Source organism: Nomascus leucogenys, chromosome 1a, assembly GCF_006542625.1.
Source record: "Nomascus leucogenys isolate Asia chromosome 1a, Asia_NLE_v1, whole genome shotgun sequence".
In the NCBI taxonomy this organism is placed as follows: Eukaryota; Metazoa; Chordata; class Mammalia; order Primates; family Hylobatidae; genus Nomascus; species Nomascus leucogenys.
The window spans coordinates 57,303,948-57,320,269 of record NC_044381.1 but is presented as its reverse complement, the minus strand read 5'-3'; the positions used below and the strand labels follow the sequence as shown (position 1 = coordinate 57,320,269).

Here is a 16,322-nt window from a genome sequence, read left to right as displayed (position 1 = left end):
GTAACAGAGCGATACCCTGTCTCAGAAAAAGAAAGAAAAGAAAAGATTCAGCCACTAGTAATCAAAGAAATCACAAAATGAAACCTTGATGATGTACCATTTTACAGTTGCAATATCGGCAAAAATAATTATACAGTATATTCACATACAGTCATTTAACATTATATATAATTAAAATGTATAGTAAATGTAGAGCAAATGATATCCAGATGTTACTGGGGACAGTATAAGTATCGTTTATTTGGAAGGCAGACAAGAGGCATAGAAACTTACAAGTAGTGACCTAAAATCCTTACTCCTGGGAATTCCAAGGAAATCCTTTAAAAGCAAAGTGAAAACAAAAGCTATGATATACAAAGCTATTCATAGTTCATATTTATAACAGTTTAATTTGGAAATACCCTTAATATCCAACCATAAGATGAACTAATTGTGACAAAAACAAATGAAGATACTTTGATAGCCAGTAAATCAAAAAAGAATAGAAAATGAAATCCCTGCTGCTTTTACATCTGAGCAAAAATATAAGTGTATTGTGCAAACTTAAGTACCAGAAGAGAACATGGAACGTGAACACAGAGGATGTGTAAGTGAAGTGAGATTGTCAATGGATTTTTGTTTTTGGGAAAATATATGCTTTGCAAACAGATTTAATTGGAGCTTATTTTGGAGAACTGTCACCATTTTATCCCAGTGGGCAATTTTTAAAGAAAATTACTGAAGATACAGAAGATAGGGAGCATGTGAAGATGGCCAAATAGGAACAGCTCCGGTCTACAGCTCCTAGCCTGAGTGACACAGAAGACGGGTGATTTCTGCATTTCTGTTTGAGGTACCGGTTTTCATCTCACTAGGGAGTGCCAAACAGTGGGTGCAGGACAGTCGGTGAAGCGCACTGTGCATGAGCCAAAGCAGGGCGAGGCATTGCCTCACTCTCACTCGGGAAGCGCAAGGGGTCAGGGAGTTCCCTTTCCTAGTCAAAGAAAGGGGTAACAGACGGCACCTGGAAAATCGGGTCAGTCCCACCCTACTACTGCGTTTTTCCAACGGGCCTGGAAAACGGCACACTAGGAGATTGTGTCCCACACCTGGCTGGGAGGGTCCTATGCCCACAGAGTCTCACTGATTGCTAGCACAGCAGTCTGAGATCAAACTGCAAGGCCGCAGTGAGGCTGGGGGAGGGGCGCCCGCCATTGCCCAGGCTCGCTTAGGTAAAGCAGCCAGGAAGCTTGAACTGGGTGGAGCCCACCACAGCTCAAGGAGGCCTGCCTGCCCCTGTAGGCTCCACCTCTGGGGGCAGGGCACAGACAAACAAAAATTCAGCAGGAATCTCTGCAGACTTAAATGTCCCTGTCTGACTGACAGCTTTGAAGAGAGTAGTGGTTGTCCCAGCACGCAGCTGGAGATCTGAGAACGGACAGACTGCCTCCTAAAGTGGGTCCCTCACCCCTGAGCAGCCTAACTGGGAGGCACCCCCCAGTAGGGACAGACTGACACCTCACTCAGCCAGGTACTCCTCTGAGACAAAACTTCCAGAGGAATTATCAGACAGCTGAATTTGTGGTCTCACGAAAATCCGCTGTTCTGCAGCCACCGCTGCTGACACCCAGCCAAACAGAGTCTGGAGTGGACCTCTAGTAAACTCCAACAGACTTGCAGCTGAGGGTCCTGTCTGGTAGAAGGAAAACTAACAAACAGAAAGGACATCCACACCAAAAACCCATCTGTACATCACCATCATCAAAGACAAAAAGTAGATAAAACCACAAAGATGGGGGAAAAAACAGATCAGAAAAACTGGAAACTCTAAAAAGCAGAGCACCTCTCCTCCTCCAAAGGAACACAGTTCCTCACCAGCAATGGAACAAAGCTGGATGGAGGATGACTTTGACGAGTTGAGAGAAGAAGGCTTCAGATGATCAAACTACTCCGAGCTACGGGAGGAAATTCAAAACAATAGCAAAGAAGTTAAAAACTTTGAAAAAAAATTAGACGAATGGATAACTAGAATAACCAATGGAGAGAAGGGCGTAAAGGAGCTGATGGAGCTGAAAGCCAAGTATCGAGAACCACGCGAAGATTGCAGAAGCCTCAGTAGCAGATGCGATCAACTGGAAGAAAGGGTGTCACTGATGGAAGATGAAATGAATGAAATGAAGCGAGAAGGGAAGTTTAGAGAAAAAAGAATAAAAAGAAATGAACAAAGCCTCCAAGAAATTTGGGACTATGTGAAAAGACCAAACCTACGTCTGATTAGTGTACCTGAAAATGATGGGGAGAATGGAACCAAGTTGGAAAACACTCTGCAAGATATTATCCAGGAGAACTTCACCAATCTAGTAAGGCAGGCCAACCTTCAGATTCAGGAAATACAGAGAACGCCACAAAGATACTCCTCAGGAAGAGCAACTCCAAGACACATAATTGTCAGATTCACCAAAGTTGAAATGAAGGAAAAAATGTTAAGGGCAGCCAGAGAGAAAGGTTGGGTTACCCACAAAGGGAAGCCCATCAGACTAACAGCTGATCTCTCGGCAGAAACTCTACAAGCCAGAAGAGAGTGGGGGCCGATATTCAACATTCTTAAAGAAAAGAACCTTCAACCCAGAATTTCCTATCCACCCAAACTAAGCTTCATAAGTGAAGGAGAAATAAAATACTTTACAGACAAGCAAACGCTGAGTGATTTTGTCACCACCAGGCCTGCCCTAAAAGAGCTCCTGAAGGAAGCACTAAACATGGAAAGGAAAAACTGGTATTAGCCCCTGCAAAAGCATGCCCAATTGTAAAGACCATCGAAGCTAGGAAGAAACTGCATCAACTAACGAGCAAAATAACCAACTAACATCATAATGACAGGATCAGATCCACACATAACAATATTAACTTTAAATGTAAATGGGCTAAATGCTCCAATTAAAAGACACAGACTGGCAAACTGGATAAGGAGTCAGGACCTGTCAGTGTGCTGTATTCAGAAAACCCACCTCACATGCAGAGACACACATAGACTCAAAATAAAGGGATGGAGGAAGATCTATCAAGCAAATGGAAAACAAAAAAAGGCAGGGGTTGCAATCCTAGTCTCTGATAAAATAGACTTTAAACCAACAAAGATCAAAAGAGACAAAGAAGGCCATTACATAATGGTAAAGGGATCAATTCAACAAGAAGAGCTAACTATCCTAAATATATATGCACCCAACACAGGAACACCCAGATTCATAAAGCAAGTCCTCAGTGACCTACAAAGGGACTGAAACTCCCACACAATAATAATGGGAGATTTTAACACCCCACTGTCAGCATTAGACAGATCAACGAGTCAGAAAGTTAACAAGGATATCCAGGAATTGAACTCAGCTCTGCACAAAGTGGACCTAATAGACATATAGAGAACTCTCCACCCCAAATCAACAGAATATACATTTTTTTCAGCACCACACCACACCTATTCCAAAATTGACCACATAGTTGGAAGTAAAGCGCTCCTCAGCAAATGTAAAAGAACAGAAATTATAACAAACTGTCTCTCAGACCACAGTGCAATCAAACTAGAACTCAGGATTAAGAAACTCACTCAAAACCGCTCAACTACGTGGAAACTGAACAACCTGCTCGTGAATGACTATTGGGTACATAATGAAATGAAGGCAGAAATAAAGATGTTCTTTGAAACCAATGACAACAAAGACACAACATACCAGAATCTCTGGGACACATTCAAAGCAGTGTGTAGAGGGAAATTTATAGCACTAACTGCCCACAAGAGAAAGCAGGAAAGATCCAAAATTGACACCCTAACATCACAATTAAAAGAACTAGAAAAGCAAGAGCAAACACATTCAAAAGCTAGCAGAAGGCTAGAAATAACTAAAATCAGAGCAGAACTGAAGGAAATAGAGACACAAAAAACGCTTCAAAAAATTAATCCAGGAGCTGGTTTTTTGAAAAGATCAACAAAATTGATAGACCGCTAGCAAGACTAATAAAGAAGAAAAGAGAGAAGAATCAAATAGATGCAATAAAAAATGAAAAAGGGGATATCACCACCGATCCCATAGAAATACAATCTACCATCAGAGAATACTACAAACACCTCTATGCAAATAAACTAGAAAATCTAGAAGAAATGGATAAATTCCTCAACAAATACACCCTCCCAAGACTAAACCAGGAAGAAGTTGAATCTCTGAATAGACCAATAACAGGTTCTGAAATTGTGGCAATAATCAATAGCTTACCAACCAAAAAGAGTCCAGGACCTGATGGATTCACAGCCGAATTCTACCAGAGGTACAAGGAGGAACTGGTACCATTCCTTCTGAAACTATTCCAATCGATAGAAAAAGAGGGAATCCTCTCTAACACATTTTATGAAGCCAGCATCGTCCTGATACCAAAGCCTGGCAGAGACATAACCAAAAAAGAGAATTTCAGACCAATATCCTTTATGAACATTGATGCAAAAATCCTCAATAAAATACTGGCAAACTGAATCCAGCAGCACATCAAAAAGCTTATACACCATGATCAAGTGGGCTTCATCCCTGGGATGCAAGGCTGGTTCAACATACGCAAATCAATAAATGTAATCCAGCATATAAACAGAACCAATGACAAAAACCACATGATTATCTCAATAGATGCAGAAAAGGCCTTTGACAAAATTCAACAACCCTTCATGCCACAAACTCTCAATAAATTAGGTATTGATGGGACGTATCTCAAAATAATAAGAGCTATCTATGACAAACCCACAGCCAATATCATACTGAATGGGCAAAAACTGGAAGCATTCCCTTTGAAAACTGGCACAAGACAGGGATGCCCTCTCTCACCACTCCTATTCAACATAGTGCTGGAAGTTCTGGCCAGAGCAATCAGGGAGGAGAAGGAAATAAAGGGTATTCAATTAGGAAAAGAGGAAGTCAAATTGTCCCTGTTTGCAGATGACATGATTGTATATCTAGAAAACCCCATCGTCTCAGCCCAAAATCTCCTTAAGCTGATTAGCAACTTCAGCAAAGTCTCAGGATACAAAATCAATGTACAGATATCACAAGCATTCTTGTACACCTATCACAGACAGACAGCCAAATCCTGAGTGAACTCCCATTCACAATTGCTTCAAAGAGAGTAAAATACCTAGGAATCCAACTTATGAGGGATGTGAAGGACCTCTTCAAGGAGAACTACAAACCACTGCTCAATGAAATAAAAGAGGATACAAACAAATGGAAGAACATTCCATGCTCATGGGTTGGAAGAATCAATATCGTGAAAATGGCCATACTGCCCAAGGTAATTTATAGATTCAATGCCATCCCCATCAAGCTACCAATGACTTTCTTCACAGACTTGGAAAAAACTACTTTAAAGTTCATATGGAACCAAAAAAGAGCCCACATCACCAAGTCAATCCTAAGCCAAAAGAACAAAGCTGGAGGCATCACGCTACCTGACTTCAAACTATACTACAAGGCTACAGTAACCAAAACAGCATGGTACTGGTACCACAACAGAGACATAGATCAATGGAACAGAACAGAGTCCTCAGAAATGATGCTGCATATCTACAACTATCTGATCTTTGACAAACCTGACAAAAACAAGAAACGGGGAAAGGATTCCCTATTTAATAAATGGTGCTGGGAAACCTGGCTAGCCACATGTAGAAAGGTGAAACTGGATCCCTTCCTTACACCTTATACAAAAATTAATTCAAGATGGATTAAAGACTTAAATGTTAGACCTAAGACCACTAAAATCCTACAAGAAAACCTAGGCAATACCATTCAGGACATAGGTGTGGGCAAGGACTTCATGTCTAAAACACCAAAAGCAATGGCAACAAAAGCCAAAATTGACAAATGGGATCTCATTAAGCTAAAGAGCTTCTGCACAGCAAAAGAAGCTACCATCAGAGTGAACAGGCAACCTACAGAATGGGAGAAAATTTTTGCAACCTACTCATCTGACAAAGGGCTAATATCCAGAATCTACAAAGAACTCAAACAAAATTACAAGAAAAAAAACAACCCCATCAAAAAGTGGGCGAAGGACATGAACAGACACTTCTCAAAAGAAGACATTTATGCAGCCAAAAAACACATGAAAAAATGCTCATCATCACTGGCCATCAGAGAAATGCAAATCAAAACCACAGTGAGATACCATCTCACACCAGTTAGAATGGCCATCATTAAAAAATCAGGAAACAACAGGTGCTGGAGAGGATGTGGAGAAATAGGAACACTTTTACACTGTTGGTGGAACTGTAAACTAGTTCAACCATTGTGGAAGTCATTGTGGCGATTCCTCAGGGATCTAGAACTAGAAATACCATTTGACCCAGCCATCCCATTACTGGGTATATACCCAAAGGACTATAAATCATGCTGCTATAAAGACACATGCACACATATGTTTATTGCGGCAATATTCACAATAGCAAAGAATTGGAACCAACCCAAATGTCCAACAAGGATAGACTGGATTAAGAAAATGTGGCACATATACACCATGGAATACTATGCAGCCATAAAAAATGATGAGTTCGTGTCCTTTGTAGGGACATGGATGAAACTGGAAAACATCATTCTCAGTAAGCTATCACAAGGACAAAAAACCAAACACCGCATGTTCTCACTCATAGGTGGGAGTTGAACAATGAGAACTCATGGACACAGGAAGGGGAACATCACACTCCGGGGACTGTTGTGGGGTGGGGGGAGGAGGAGGGACAGCATTAGGAGATATACCTAATGCTAAATGAGGAGTTAATGGGTGCAGCAAAGCAACATGGCACATGGATACATATGTAACAAACCTGCACATTGTGCACATGTACTCTAAAACCTAAAGTATAATAATAAAAAATAATAAATAAATAAACAAAACAAAAAAACAGTTTATACAGAAGATAAAATTGTATAGACTATTATAACTATTTAAATATATATTTGCTTGCATAAAAAGAAAATATTGGATGGGAATATAATTTGTTATATGGGAATTTTTAAAATTTCTTCATTATATTTATCTTTCTTTTCCACAAAAAAAAAAAAAAGAAAATTACTGAAGTGAACATAAAAAATGCAAACATTTCAGACGTGTTTGAATAAACATCCCCTCTTCAAAAAACAAGATCCTCACTGAATAATTTTGGGTGTGTGCTTCTCACAGTTTTTCCAGTGCGTGTTTATAATATATTTACCTGGAGGCTGGTTTTTTTTGTTTGTTTTGAGACGGAGTCTGGCTCTGTTGCCTAGGCTGGAGTGCAGTGGCACGATCTCGGTTCAAGCGATTCTCCTGCCTGAGCCTCTTGAGTAGCTGGGATTACAGGTGCCCGCCACCATGCCTGGCTTTCTCTGAACATACTGAGGTGCAGCTCATCTTTGAATACCACATCATCTCACATACCTCTTTTCATGTCATTACAATGAGAATTACTTCGTTCTTGGCTTTAGTGCTAATTTCAAATTCAATAACTATACCAAAATATAATTTAGATGATGTGGAAATGGAGAATAAAGATTGCCGCTTAGGTTTATGAAGCTATTTAAAGGGCACATTCACAGCTTAGATCACAAATCAGTCCCTGAGGGTTGAAGAGGTTGCTCTGATGTGTCTTAGCACTGAAGCCTTCAAAAAGAGAATTTGTAACATTCATATCCGCAGGAAGATTTGGGAGATTCCAGAGCTCCTTGAAAGGTTAGGAGGCAGGGCAAGGTATAATTAGAAGCTGTTAATAACTGGATCCAGTGTTGTTCTTGGCCAGAAAGATTATGCTTTGTTCTCTTTGTTCCCCGGGGAGTCAGCCCTGGGCTGAGCCCTTGTCTCACCTCTTAATCCTGGTAAACTGGAGTAAATGACCATATTCAGAGCAGTGAAAGCCTGGGTTTCTTTACCTGGTAAGTGAGAATAAAAATAGCTACTTACAGGGTGGTTGTGAGAATTAAGTAAGAAAAGGTATGTAAAATGCTTGGCAAAGTATTTGCTTATTATTAATATTAACAGTTTCCTAAATTCTGAGATAACTTTGTAAAAGCACCATCCATTCGATAATCATCTCTAAAGGAAGTTTAAAAAAAAAAAAGCCACCACCACCACAGTAATGAACATACTTTGTGTCAGTGGGTATCAATTTCAAAAAATGTCAGTGTAAGGGAAAAAATGTTCTCAGACTCGGGGAAATACAGTACATATTAGTATTTTGCCTTACAGTGCCCCCCTCCCCCACATCACACATCTGCTAAGGAACAGCAAAGTGCGTTATCACTTAGGAATTGGGGACCCCCTAAATGAATCCAGTTGCTCCTTTGTGCAGGTAAGGAGACCAATGTCCGGAAAGGTTAAGGTCAATCCCCAAGACGGGATGGAAGTACCAACCAGTACAGTTTGAGACAGGTTGTTTTCTGGGTTTTTTTTTTTATGGTTTTGTTTGTTTGTTTTGAGACAGAGTCTTGCTCTGCCTCCCAGGCTGGAGCGCAATGGCGTGATCTCTGCTCACTGCAACCTCTGTCTCTCAGGTTCAAGCGATTCTTCTGCCTCAGCCTCCCATGTAGCTAGGACTACAGGTGCGAGCCACCATGCCTGGCTAATTTTTGTCTTTTTAGTAGAGACGAGGTTTCGCCATGTTGGCCAGGCTAGTCTCGAGCTCCTGACCTCAGGTGATGCTTCCGCCTCAGCCTCACAAAGTGCTGGGATTACAGGCCTGAGCCACTGCGCCGGGCCTGGGTTTCTTTTTCGATACACATTCTAGAGTATCTAAAATCATGTTAGGCTCCCAGACAATAATTTAGAACCTGTAAGTACTGCACTTTCATTTCCTTCTCTGGAAAAGACTATGAGCTATAAGGCACACTTAACACAAAGCATTCAAGATGCTGCCCTACATTTTTTAGGAGAAAGGAAGTGGATTTTGTAATATTTGGACATTTGATGTTTTTTATTTTTATTTTTTGAGTTCGTGCTAATTGAATAGACCTAGGGAGTAAGTAGTGTGGGTAAAGGGGTGGGAGACAAGCCTAAGACTCGACCGAGGCCACTAAGAGCTCTCCAAAGCACCCACACGGATAGCTTCACAGAGACAGAGTGATGTGGGATTCAGCGCTGAAGTGAGAGATGACGATAATTTCTGTTTATTGAGCATCTGCTGTGTGTACCAGTCACTGCGCTTGGTACTTTACAGTAGTTACTTAATCATCACTGAACAAATGAGAGGAGTCATTACGATATATCCATTTTTCAGATGAGGAAACTAAGGCTCAGAGAGGTTAAGCAACTTGTGGAAACCATGCATTTAGGAAGTAACACAGGCTACGTCTTCACTTCTGTTTGACTTCACACTTCTGTTTTACTTATACTTTAAGCAAATTGGGTAACAGCAAAGGTGCACAGGCCGTTGGAAACACACTGGCCTTTTGGAGAAAGTTGGACAACCTTTGTTCTTTTATCTCTAAACTTTCATGACACTAAACTCAAAAAGGTTATTTATTTTTCAGACAACCTGAGGTCGTACCTACTTATATTCTAATATATTTTTCTTCACTGTCTTCTCTTAAATTAATTTTTATTTATTTATTTACTTATTTATTTATTTATTGAGACAGAGTCTTACTCTGTCACCAGGCTGCAGTGTAGTGGTGTAATCTTGGCTCACTGAAACCTCTGCCTCCCAGGCTCAAGCGAGTCTCATGCCTCAGCGTCCTGAGTAGCTAAGATTGCAGGTGTGCACCACCACGCCTGGCTAATTTTTGTATTTTTAGTAGAGACGGGGTTTCACCACGTTGGCTGGGCTGGTCTCGAAATCCTTGCCTCATGTGATCTGCCTGCCTTGGCCTTCCAAAGTGCTGGGATTACAGGCATGAGCCACTGCGCCCAGCCTCTTAAATTAATTTTTAAAAGCCTCTTCTAGGGCCGGGCAGGGTGGCTCACGCCTGTAATCCCAGCACTTTGGGAGGCTGAGGCGGGCGGATCATGAGGTCAGGAGATTGAGACCATCCTGGCTAACACGGTGAAACCCCGTCTCTACTAAAAATACAAAAAATTAGTTGGGCGCAGTGGCGGGTGCCTGTAGTCCCAGCTACTCGGTAGGCCAAGGCAGGAGAATGGCGTGAACCCAGGAGGCGGAGCTTGCAATGAGCCGAGATCACGCCACTGCACTCTGGCCTGGGCGAAAGAGCAAGACTCCGTCTCAAAAAAAAAAAAAAAGCCTCTTCTGGGGCCGGGAGCGGTGGCTCACGCCTGTAATCCCAGCACTTTGGGAGGCCAAGGCAGGCGGATCACGAGGTCAGGAGTTTGAGACCAGCCTGGCCAACATGGTGAAACCCCGTCTCTATTAAAAATACAAAAACTAGCTAGGCATGGTGGTGCGTGCCTGTAGTCCCAGCTACTCAGGAGGCTGAGGCAAGAGAATTGCTTGAACCTGGGAGGCGGAGGTTGCAGTGAGCCTAGATAATGCCACTGCACTTTAGCCTGGGCGACAGAGTGAGACTCTGTCTCCAAAAAAAAAAAAAAAAAAAGGCTTTTCCATGTAACATTCTTCATCTCACTCACTTACCTGCTCTGAAGGTGCATCTAGTCACGTAGTAAGCCAGCTGCATCCTTTAAAATCATAACAAAGAGGCTGAAAACTCCCGAGGTTAAATCTGAGGAAATTCAGTGCATTATGCATATTCGCACCATTGTGCAACCATCTCACACTATCCATTCCTAGAACTTTTCATTATCCCAAACAGAAACTCTACTCATGAAAACAGTAGCTCCCTGTTCTTCCCTCTCCCCAGCCCTGGAAACCACCATGCTACTTTCTACCTTTGCGCATTTGACTACTCTGGGTACCTCTGTAAGTGGAATCATAGTGAGAGGTGAAGCCAGCTGGGCTTCTGGGTTGGGTGGGGACTTGAAGAACTTTTGTGTCTAGTTAAAGGGTTGTAAATGCACCAATCAGTGCTCTGTGTCTAGCTCAAAGATTGTAAACACACCAATCAACACTCTGTAAAAATGCACCAATCAGCACTTTGTAAAATGGACCAATCAGCACTCTAAAATGGACCAATCAGCACTCTGTAAAATGGACCAATCAATGCTCTGTAAAATGGACCAATCAGTACTCTGTAAAATGGACCAATCAGCAGGATGTGGGTGGGGACAAATAAAGGAATAAAAGCTGGCCCTCCCAGCCAGTAGCGGCAACCCGCTCAGGTACCCTTCCACACAGGGGAAGCTTGGTTCTTTTGCTCTTCACAATAAATCTTGCTGTTGGTTCACTCTTTGGGTCCGCACTACCTTTATGCACTGAGAGGGTCTGCGGCTTCATTTGTGAAGTCAGCAAGACGACGAGGCCACTGAGAGGAACAAAGAACTCCTGCCATGCCATCTTTAAGAGCTGTAACACTCAATGTGAAGGTCTGCAGCTTCATTCCTGAGGTCAGGGAGACCACGAACCCACCAGAAGGAAGAAACTCAGGACACGTATGAACGTCTGAAGGAACAAACTCCAGACACACCATCTTTAAGAGCTGTAACACTCATCGTGAGGGTCCATGGCTTCATTCTTGGTCAGTGAGACCCAGAACCCACCAGAAGGAATAAATTTCGGGCACAATAGCATATCTGTTCTATTGTGTCTGACTTATTTGAGTTAGCATAATGCCTCCAGGATTCATTCATGTTGTACCCTAAGCCAGAATTTATTTACTTTTTAAGACCAAATACTGATCCGTTTTATGGATATACCTCATCTTATCACATGCTTTTCTTAACCATTAGGATAGTCTTCATTTAGATACAATGCAATCATGGACATTCTTTTGGCTCTCAAGGGAATTAATGAAATTTGTATGGGTAAAACCATATATGTATTTCTAGCAATACATTTTATTTTTTTATTTTTATTGTACTTTAAGTTCTAGGGTACATGTGCACAACGTGCAGGTTTGTTACATATATATACATGTGCCATGTTGGTGTGCTGCACCCATTAACACGTCATTTACATTAGGTATATCTCCTAATGCTATCCATCCCCCTTCCCCCCACCCCACAACAGGCCATGGTGTGTGATGTCACCATTCCTGGGTCCAAGTGTTTTCATTGTTCAGTTCCCACCTATGAGTGAGAACATGCAATGTTTGGTTTTTTTGTCCTTGCGATAGTTTGCTGAGAATGATGGTTTCCAGTTTCATCCAAGTCCCTACAAAGGACATGAACTCATCCTTTTTTATGGCTACATAGTATTCCATGGTGTATTTGTGCCACATTTCTTAATCCAGTCTATCATTGTTGAACATTTGTATTGGTTCCAAGTCTTTGCTATTGTGAATAGTGCCACAATAAACATACATGTGCATGTGTCTTTATAGGAGCATGATTTATAATCCTTTGGGTATATACCCAGTAATGGGATGGCTGGGTCAAATGGTATTTCTAGTTCTAGATCCCTGAGGAATTGCCACACTGTCTTCCACAGTGGTTGAACCAGTTTATAGTCCCACCAACAGTGTAAAAGTGTTCCTATTTCTCCACATCCTCTCCAGCACCTGTTGTTTCCTGACTTTTTAATGATGGCCATTGTAACTGGTGTGAGATGGTATCTCATTGTGGTTTTGATTTGCATTTCTCTTGATGGCCAGTGATGATGAGCATTTTTTCATGTGTCTGTTGGCTGCATAAATGTCTTCTTTTGAGAAGTGTCTGTTCATATCCTTTGCCCATTTGTTGATGGGGTTGTTTGTTTTTTTCTTGTAAATTTGTTTGAGTTAGATTCTGGATATTAGCCCTTTGTCAGATGAGTAGGTTGCAAAAATTTTCTCCCATTCTGTAGGTTGCCTGTTCACTCTGATGGTAGTTTCTTTTGCTGTGCAGAAGCTCTTGAGTTTAATTAGATCCCATTTGTCAATTTTGGCTTTTGTTGCCATTGCTTTTGGTGTTTTAGACATGAAGTCCTTGCCCATGCCTATGTCCTGAATGATATTGCCTAGGTTTTCTTCTAGGGTTTTTATGGTTTTAGGTCTAAAATTTAAGTCTTTAATCCATCTTGAATTAATTTTTGTATAGGGTGTAAGGAAGGGATCCAGTTTCAGCTTTCTACATATGGCTAGCCAGTTTTCCCAGCACCATTTGTTAAATAGGGAATCCTTTCCCCATTTCTTGTTTTTGTCAGGTTTGTCAAAGACAAGATAGTTGTAGATGTGTAGTATTATTTCTGAGGGCTCTGTTCTGTTCCATTGGTCTATATCTCTGTTTTGGTACCAGTACCATGCTGTTTTGGTTACTGTAGCCTTGTAGTATAGTTTGAATTCACGTAGCGTGATGCCTCCAGCTTTGTTCTTTTGGCTTAGGATTAACTTGGCAATGCAGGCTCTTTTTTGGTTCCATATGAACTTTAAAGTAGTTTTTTCCAATTCTGTGAAAAAAAAGTCATTGGTAGCTTGATGGGGATGGCATTGAATCTATAAATTACCTTGGGCAGTATGGCCATTTTCACGAAATTGATTCTTCCTATCCATGAGCATGGAATGTTCTTCCATTTGTTTGTATCCTCTTTTATTTCATTGAGCAGTGGTTTGTAGTTCTCCTTGAAGAGGCCCTTCACATCCCTTGTAAGTTGGATTCCTAGGTATTTTATTCTCTTTGAAGCAATTGTGAATGGGAGTTCACTCATGATTTGCCTGTCTGTCTGTTATTGGTATATAGGAATGCTTATGATTTTTGCACTTGATTTTGTATCCTGAGACTTTGCTGAAGTTGCTTATCAGCTTAAGGAGATTTTGGGCTGAGACGATGGGGTTTTCTAGATATACAATCATGTCATCTGCAAACAGGGACAATTTGACTTCCTCTTTTCCTAATTGAATACCCTTTATTTCTTTCTCCTGCCTGATTGCCCTGGCCAGAACTTCCAACACTATGTTGAATAAGAGTGGTAAGAGAGGGCATCCCTGTCTTGTGCCCGTTTTCAAAGGGAATGCTTCCAGTTTTTGCCCATTCAGTATGATATTGGCTGTGTGTTTGTCATAAATAGCTCTTATTATTTTGAGATACGTCTCATTAATACCTAATTTATTGAGAGTTTTTTAGCATGAAGGGCTGTTGAATTTTGTCAAAGGCTTTTTCTGCATCTATTGAGATAATCATGTGGTTTTTGTCATTGGTTCTGTTTATATGCTGGATTACTCTAGCAATACATTTTAAATTTAAAGAGAAGTTGGAAGGATATTGGTATTGAGAAAGCACTGCAACTAACAGCAGAGGTATTAGTGTGACTTTTTTGCTGTTGAAAACACAAATATTAACGTCTTGAGAGCGCATGATTGTAGAATCCTTTTTGAATCGCTACATTTTCTTATTTTCATTCTTGCTTTGGTACTGAACTGCAGCTAGAATCTGCAAGCCCTGCTGATTTGCCATGAGCCCCGCTATGGTGGCCAAACATGATGGAGAAAAGAGATGGGCCTGGGAAGGAGGAGCCCGCAGCAGGATCATTCTTGTGTATCAGGTCTGCCCTGCTGGTGCCCTCATTTCATCCTTACCCTTCTTTTCTTTTTTGTTTCCATTAATGTATCATCTCCAGGTTCTTGGGAAAAGGATTAGCCCAGGCCAGTTATTGGGTTTTCTTTCATCCTTTCAAGATATCATTTTGTGTTTATTTTTATTTTTTTGAGACAGCCTCTCGCTCTGTCACCCATCCTGGGGTGCAGTGGTGCAATCACAGCTCACTGCAGCCTCGACTTCCCAGGCTCCAGTGATCCTTCCACCTCAGACTCCCAAGTAGCTGGGACCACAGGTGTGCACCACGCCTGGCTAATTTTTGTATTTTTGGTAGAGATGGGGTTCCACCATGTTGCCTAGTCTGGTCTCAAACTCCTGAGCTGAAGTGATCTGCAGCACCTCGGCCTCCCAAAACGTTAGGATTACAAGTGTGAGCCATTTTGCCCAGCGCATTTTGTGTTTAAAGAGAGATCAGATGAGAACAGTTTTGGCCTTTAGTCTCGTGTGTGTGTGTGTGTGTGTGTGTGTGTGTGTGTGTGTGTGTGTCTATGTGTACTTACTGTTCACAAAAAAAATTTACAGAATGTCTTGGTTCTTCCCCATTTCCTTACTTTTGGGGGACAGTTTTAGCCTTTCCACAATTACCATGCAAACCTCATTATACACAAGAGGGATTGTCCCAGGGGAGGGTAGAGCTGGCCCTGGAGCCACTGCTGTGGCTTCTCCTTTGCAGAACTTTTCTGCAGCCTACTTCTCAGGTGGGCTCATTTCTGTGAGGTCATTTAAATCATTTTGTTTGCGTGTATGACTGAAAGTGACCCTGTTTATCATTATTCTTTTCATTTCTTTACTGAAACTTGCCCTTGTTTGCACAGACGTGCTTACAAATTTACTCATCGTGGCTCATCGTATTGAGAAACAGATTTCGTGTCATAATAGAGTGGGGAAGGACGTCCTTATGGTTTCGGAACCTAAGTGGCAAACAGCTGTTATCTCTTACTCACCTTCCTCTTGTTTTTAAAACTGCTTTTCATTGCATATCACAATCTCCTCTTCCTCGCAGGCTTCCTTTGCTTCAGGTTTCCCCTAACTGAGCAAGCCAAAGAAGTCAGAAATGCATTTCTCTCCTATTTTCTAATATCTAAATCTTACCCATTTTCAAGATTCAGGTCAATTGTAATTGAGGAAGCCTTTTTGGATCCTTTCTTTTCCTCTTGACGAATTTACAGTTTTCCACTTTGTGGCATAGATTGAGGGTGTATTTCATCTTTCCTGCAAAGTCAATAGGCAGAAAGGGTAGGTGTCAGTTCTTCCCCCAGGCTGTCAGCTGGTGTGTCCCTGGTGTACTATTTTCATTAATGAGTGAAATGCAAGGGTTATTTAAATGACATTTTGTCTCAAAGTAGTATAATGATTACAAGAAAAGAATTCTATAGAACTTTTCATGTCATTAATTCAGGCATGAAGAACTGATACTTTTTCTTCTGTATGTAAACTACACAGATGAAACCTAATTTTATTTAATTTCATCTAACTTAAAATTAGAAAGAAGGCATCAAATTTCATTATGTATTTTAAAATTTTTATATAATTATAAAATATGTTTTAATATAGGATTACTCAGAAAAAAAAAAAAAAAAAAAAGGCTGGGCGTGGTGTCTCACACTTGTAATCCCAGCACTTTGGGAGGCCAAAGTGGGAGGATTGCTTGAGGCCAGGAGTTCGAAACCAGCCTGGCCAACATGGTGAAACCCCGTCTCTACTAAAAATACAAAACTTAGCCAGATTGGTGGTGTGTGCCTGTAATCCCAGCTACTCAGGAG

General features: G+C 41.3%; 1 protein-coding gene across 5 annotated transcripts in view; it reads left to right on the top strand.

Annotated features, from left to right (window-relative positions):
• GCNT1 (glucosaminyl (N-acetyl) transferase 1) overlaps positions 1–16,322 on the top strand; it is an 86,679-nt gene that overhangs the window by 41,669 nt on the left and 28,688 nt on the right. Inside the window, exon 1 of one of the 5 annotated variants that reach the window (XM_003267434.4) lies at positions 11,379–11,567. The exons of the other annotated variants lie outside the window; for them this stretch is intronic. The gene's annotated coding sequence lies outside the window, so the exon portion shown is untranslated. Of the gene's footprint in view, positions 1–11,378; positions 11,568–16,322 lie in introns of those variants that run through there. 5 annotated transcript variants of the gene reach the window in all.